The sequence below is a fragment of the Rhinopithecus bieti genome, unplaced genomic scaffold, assembly GCF_001698545.2.
Source record: "Rhinopithecus bieti isolate Rb0 unplaced genomic scaffold, ASM169854v2 scaffold_26709, whole genome shotgun sequence".
Classification (NCBI taxonomy): domain Eukaryota; kingdom Metazoa; phylum Chordata; class Mammalia; order Primates; family Cercopithecidae; genus Rhinopithecus; species Rhinopithecus bieti.
Window position 1 is genome coordinate 98,499 of NW_016811808.1, and position 6,112 is coordinate 104,610.

Here is a 6,112-nt window from a genome sequence, read left to right on the forward strand (position 1 = left end):
GTCCTAGTGTTTTGTGGAAGGCAAAGCTTGTGAGTGCTGAAATAGAATAGTTGGTGGAAGAAATCTTCAAGTAAAGTGTTGGGGGTGTGGCATGGCTGCTCTTGACTACTTATAGTAAAATAGAGGAAGAAACAAAAAAAAATTAAAGATGGAATTTATAATCAAAAGAGAAGCAAAACTTAAAGATTTGGAAAATTCTCAGCCTGGCCATATTGTAAAGAATTGAAAGGCATGTTTGGGAGATAATGCCAAGGGCATGGCCAAGTGACCATTTGATAAAGAGATTAATGTGGGTGGGCAGAAGCCTACTGCTATTCTTTATGACAATGCACGAATGTTTTGGAGATCTTTGAGGGGTGCCCTACCCATCACAGGCCCAGAATATCAGGACTTTGAGAGCAGAATGAGTTCATGGCTCCACTCTCCTGACTACAGTGCAGCACTCCTTGGCCACTCCACTTGTGACTCAAGCAGGTGCAGCTTGTCCACCCCTTCCAGGAAGCACAGGTGGTAAACCTTGGCAGCATCTATGAGGTGCCATCTCCACCAGGGTGCAGGGGTGGATGAACTGTGAAGGAATGGCTACCTTCACCTCAATTTGGAAGGATGCCCCAAAGAGCCTCAAGGCCCAGGAAGAGAACCACAGCAAGGGTGGAACAACTATAATGAGCCCAAACTAGGGCAATACCCAGTGGAACCCTGAGGGTGGGACTGCCTCAGAAAGTCCCCACTAAGGCAATGTCTGGTGAAGCCATGGGAGTCAGGGCTATTCCCAATACCCCAGGACTATAGAGCTCGCATTGTGCAACCCCAGCCTGGAAGAACTGCAGGTACAAAACTCCAATCTGTGAGAGCTGCCACACTCAGGAACCCATAGCGGCAGGGTCACCCAGAGCCTTGGGAGACCAAACCCTACCCATGTGTCCAGAAAGTGGGACATGGAGTCAAATAAGATTATTATGAAACATTGAGATTTAATGTTTGCCCTGTTGGGTTTTAAATTTGGTTGGGACCTGTTATCTCTCCATTCTTTCCTGTTTCTCCTTTCTAGGATGGAAATGCCTGCCGTATGTCTATCCCACCATTGTAGTTTGGAAGCACGGAACTTGTTAGATTTCATGGACTGATAGTTGGAGTGGAATTTGCCTCAGGATAAATCACACCTTTGAGTCTTACTCAAATGTGATTTAGGTGATATTTGGATGAGCCTGTGTACTTTAGACTTTTGTATTGATGTTGAAACAAAGACTTTTGGGGTTATTGGAATGGAATAAATGTATTTTGCATGTGAAAAGGACAAAACTCAGGGGACCAGAATGCTTTGATCTGCTTGTTAGTATTTCCCCCAAAATTTATGTTGAAATATAATATCCAATATGATAGTATTAAGAAGTGGAGGCTTTTGGAAAATGATTCTCATGAGGGCCCTGCCCTCATGGATAAGATTAATACCCTTATAAAAGAGATTGCAGGGAGCAAACATATGAGAACACAGTGTTTACCCCTTCTGCCATGTGAGGACATAGCTGAAAGGCGCCATCTTTGAAGCAGAGAGCAAACCTTCACTAGGCATTGAATGTGTTGGCACCTTGATCTTGGAATTCTCAGCCTCCAGACCTAAGAGCAATAAATTTGTTGTTTATAAATAACCCAGTCTAAGGTATTTTGTTATAGCAGCAGGAACAGACTAAGACACATTGTACATATATATATGTGTCTACCTATCTATCTATCTACTCACATTTTGTTTATCCATTTATCCATCAATGAACACTTAGGTTGCTTTCATCTCTTAGTTATTGTGAGTAATGTTACAATGAACATGAGTGTGTACTCACCTCTATTTTTTTCATGGTATTTATCACTTTATAACATTATATAATTTACTTTATTTATCACGTATATTGTTTAGTATCTATTTTACCTCACAAAAATGGAAGCTCCATGAGGGATTTTTGTCTTGTTTGTTCCCTGATGTATTCCAAGCATTCTAAGCATGATGACATGCAATAGATAGTCACTAAATAGTGCTATTAAGTAAATTAGTAACCAACTTTTATCATATACTAGGTCCTCTGCTAGACCTTGTGGAGGCACCAGCAAATAAAATATGGAATTTACAGCTTATTTATCTTTAACCCTTGGGATAGTTAAAGAAAATTAATTGGCAGGCCCAAAATTGGCAAAACAAGCTTACTTGCAAGAATGCTGTTAGTTCCTCAGCTTACATACTTTGCTTCATGTGGGTCCCTTGCTGGATTTCACAGGCTTACAGCTAGAGGGGAATCACCACTACCTATGTTACATGTGTATCCTAATGACCAGAATAAGCTGTTCCAAGCTCTTCAATTAAAGTATACATGATGTGAAGAGATTTGAATAATTGATTTGTAATTGAATAATGATTCCATTTTTATGTTATCTCTTCAGGAAAAATTCCACCCACTGATCTGGCTTACTGGACAAGTATATTTCAGGATTCTTCTAATTCTTCATTTAAGATTTACCATCCATATGTAGAAAGGTTTCAAATGTTTTTCTCATCACATGTCCGTAGAATTACTTTGATTTCCAAAGTTTAGGTGATAGCCATTTTTAAAATCAGTAATTTTACTTGAACAAAATTCCAGTTTCCCTGAAATAACTAAGCACCCTCATGGGGTGTACTATACTGGGAGTTTACCTGTGGAGATCTCAGGAGCTCTGTTCCACTCTTTGGGAGTATGCAATCAATGCAGTGGATTCTCTTTTCTGCTTCTGCCTGGTCTGATATTGAAATTGTTATTTTTATTCCCCTTTTCAGCAAATAGAAAAGTTCCTTTGCTCATTTTTTCCTGTTAAAAATGTAGTTCACGATTATTCCAGAAAATACAAAATAACAGAAAAAAACAAAAAAGGACACTAATTATTCCAACTGCTTTTAACAGCTTGGTGAATATAATTCTAGATCTGCACTCTCCAAATTAATAACCACTAGTCCCACATGGCTGTTAAGCACTTGAAATGTGGCTAGTCTGAATTGAGATGTGTTGTAAGAGGAAAATACACATCAGAAGACTTAATATGGAAAAATGGTGTGAAATATCTCATTAATAATTTTAGGATTCATTACATGTTGAAAGTAAAATATTGTTAATATATTAGGTTAAATAAAACATATTATTTGTTATATTAGTTTATTTTTACCTTTTTTAATGTGGCTACTAGAAAACAAAACTATATTGGTGGTTTGCATTATATTTCTGTTGGACAGTGTTGCTCAGAAGATAATTTTCTGTGTATCTCTGTACATAAATACATATTGTAAGGGAAGGATCGTGGTACTTCTATTTCATGACCCCCATTCTTCACTTAGTAATGTATTTCAACATATTTCCACGCCTTTGGACATATTTCTTTAAAATTATTTGTAATAGCCACAGCATTTCATTTTAAAAGTGGGCCATAATTTCTTCAATCAACATGCTTTTAGTAAACAGTGGAATGTTCCCATTTTTCACTAAACAAAGTGCATTGTAATAAATATCCTTGAACCTACATTTTTGTCTGTGTGACTATTTTATTATACTAAATTTCCAAATGTGGAACTGCTAAATCAAAAAACACACATTTTAAGGTTTTGATACTTTATAGTTTTATAAGCTAAAAACTACCATGGCAGTCTAAAAAATGTGGTGCTAATTTAAACTCCATCAGTAGACTATACCCTGGTTCATTTCCTTACAGCTTTCTTTTATTGACTGTTGTAATTTTAAGAAAAATCTCATTGTTTTCATTTTCTTCTGTTGTAAGTAAGTTGGAAGGTTTTATATTTTATTAGTTTTATTAGTACTTTGTAACTCATCTTTTGTAAACTAACTGTTCATGTCTGTAGCCCATGTTTCTTTTGGAGAATTCATCTTTTGTTATTGATGTATAAGGATGTTTTTATAGATTAATTATATTAATCCTTGGCCACACATGTTTCATATATTTTTTAGTTTATTTGCTTTCTAATCTTTTATGTTTCTTTTGATGTTCAGAGGTTTTAATCCCTACATAATTTTCTTTTAAGATAACTGCCCTTGAGCTTATGTTAAGAAATTCCTTTCATACTTTAAAAATTATATTGTTATTCAAGTATAACGTCTTCTAGTATGTTCTTGGTAAAACTTTTTACATTTATTCCCTTACACCATATGGAATCTATTTTTGTGTAGAAATTGCAAGGCTTATCTTTTCTAAATATTTAGCTAGATATCTCAACTCCATTTATCAACCATCTGGCCTTTCCTCATTGGTTTAAAAGTCAACGAACGTGAAAGGATCAAGTATATACTAGGACAAGTCCATGGAAATTGGTAGAAGCAGAAAGAAAGAGGTATGTGTTTGTGTCCAGGATACAGGTGGGCAGGAATCACAGGGATCAGGGTAGGCTGATCAGCAAGAAGGCGATAGGGTGCCAGCCTTCTTGTCCCAGAAAAATGTACAAATACATCCAGCTTTGTATGTAATTGCATGAGATTGACAGATCTCCTGAGTCTGTCCAGTGGAGTTATTGGGATACTGACTCAAACACGAAGATCTCTAATCTGAAGAGTTGTGGAAAGCAAATTAAAGACCTAGAGAGGAAAGCCATACTCCAGGTAAAGATAGGCACAAAGATGCTACTCTACTTTTTATGAAGTCACATTGGGATATTCAGCAACCCCCAAACTCAGATTACACTGCTCAGTCTCAGCCATCTCTTCCTACTGATGCCTTGTCTAATCTGCGATTTTCTGCTGCAGTAAATATTGCTGGTTGCCCCTCCTGCACCCACTCTCCACCCTATCAGTGTCCACAGTCTTGTTTAGTTATCCACCCTCCCACTCCAGGAAGCTGATTCCACTCCATTCAGCACTAGGGGCAGACGCTGGTTGACTCAGAACAATCGGAATGTTATACCCTTTGACCCCAGTCATTGGTCCAGGAGTGGACATGTGATGTAAGCCATCATCCCATTGGGAATTAAGGTCTCTTGCTTGGAACACTGGGGCGAAAGCATTGCCTCTCACCCACTGGACACAAAAGGGGAAACAAAGGCACCACCTGCTGCTGTCAACCGTCAACCAACCAGCCTTAGAACAAAGTCAGCACTGTGCAAGGGAGTGAGAATAGAAGAGAGGAAATTCCTCAATGAGACAGCTAAGTCACTGGATCTACCAACCCTGAAGGCCATCCTAACTCAGGACTTGTTACTTGAGTCAATAAATTTTTGTGTGATGTTTTCTGTTGTACGTAACCTAAGATTCCTAATTGATACATCCTGGCCTAGGAATTCTTGGCTTAAACACTACCTTCTCCATGGCTTCCATAGTCAAGCCAGCTATAAAGGATCCCTCCCTCAGATGACCCTTGCTCTGAGCATATGTTGTGTCGAAATTCGGTCCTAGGAGAAGGATTCAAAATCAATGAACAACATGCCTACCTGTACATCTGATGGAGAGGCTGAACCTTTGGGCTGGACTCTTTTTCGTCTTGACAATTTCAGGGGACATTAAGTGCTCATCTGATCTGCTGGGCCCCTTAAGGTGAAGGTCTCTGGTTTATCCATCTGGTCCACTCATAGGCAGCCTGCGATAAAAATGAAAATTTAAAAAGGTAGAGAAAGGCCAGATTATAGGCTCATGCCTATAATCCCAGCAGTTTGGGAGGCTGAGGCAGGTGGATCACTTGAGCCCGGAGTTCAAGACCAGCCTTGACTACATGGAGACACCCCATATCTACAAAAAAAAAACCCAAAAATTAGATAGGCGTGGTAGCATGTGCCTGTAGTTCCCAGCTGCTTAGGAGGCTGATGCAAGAGGATTGCTTGAGGCTGGGAGGTTGAGGCTACAATGAGCTGTGATCAAGCCACTGCACCACAGCCTGGGCTACAGAGTGAGACCCTGTCTCATAAAATAAAATAAAACAAAATAAAATAAAATAGTAGAGAAAACTCCAGCCACTTATCCATGGTAATTGCTATAGTTATTCCTTCATAAATATGACAGGACTACCAAGATTCACTACCTGTTGAAGCAAACAAGTGAAACGAAGGAGATGGGCCAATATGATCAAATAGATACAAATAGAACAAGTGACCCCAGGA

At 38.8% G+C, this 6,112-nt stretch overlaps 1 long non-coding RNA gene across 2 annotated transcripts in view; it reads right to left on the reverse strand.

Annotated features, from left to right (window-relative positions):
• The window catches only part of LOC108544140 (uncharacterized), a 63,955-nt gene extending 58,365 nt beyond the window's left edge, over positions 1-5,590 (reverse strand). For both annotated transcript variants that reach the window (XR_001889746.1, XR_001889745.1), the window contains exon 1: positions 5,450-5,590. This is a non-coding gene — a long non-coding RNA (uncharacterized LOC108544140). The remainder of the gene's footprint in view (positions 1-5,449) is intronic.
• Positions 5,591-6,112: the final 522 nt, after the last annotated feature.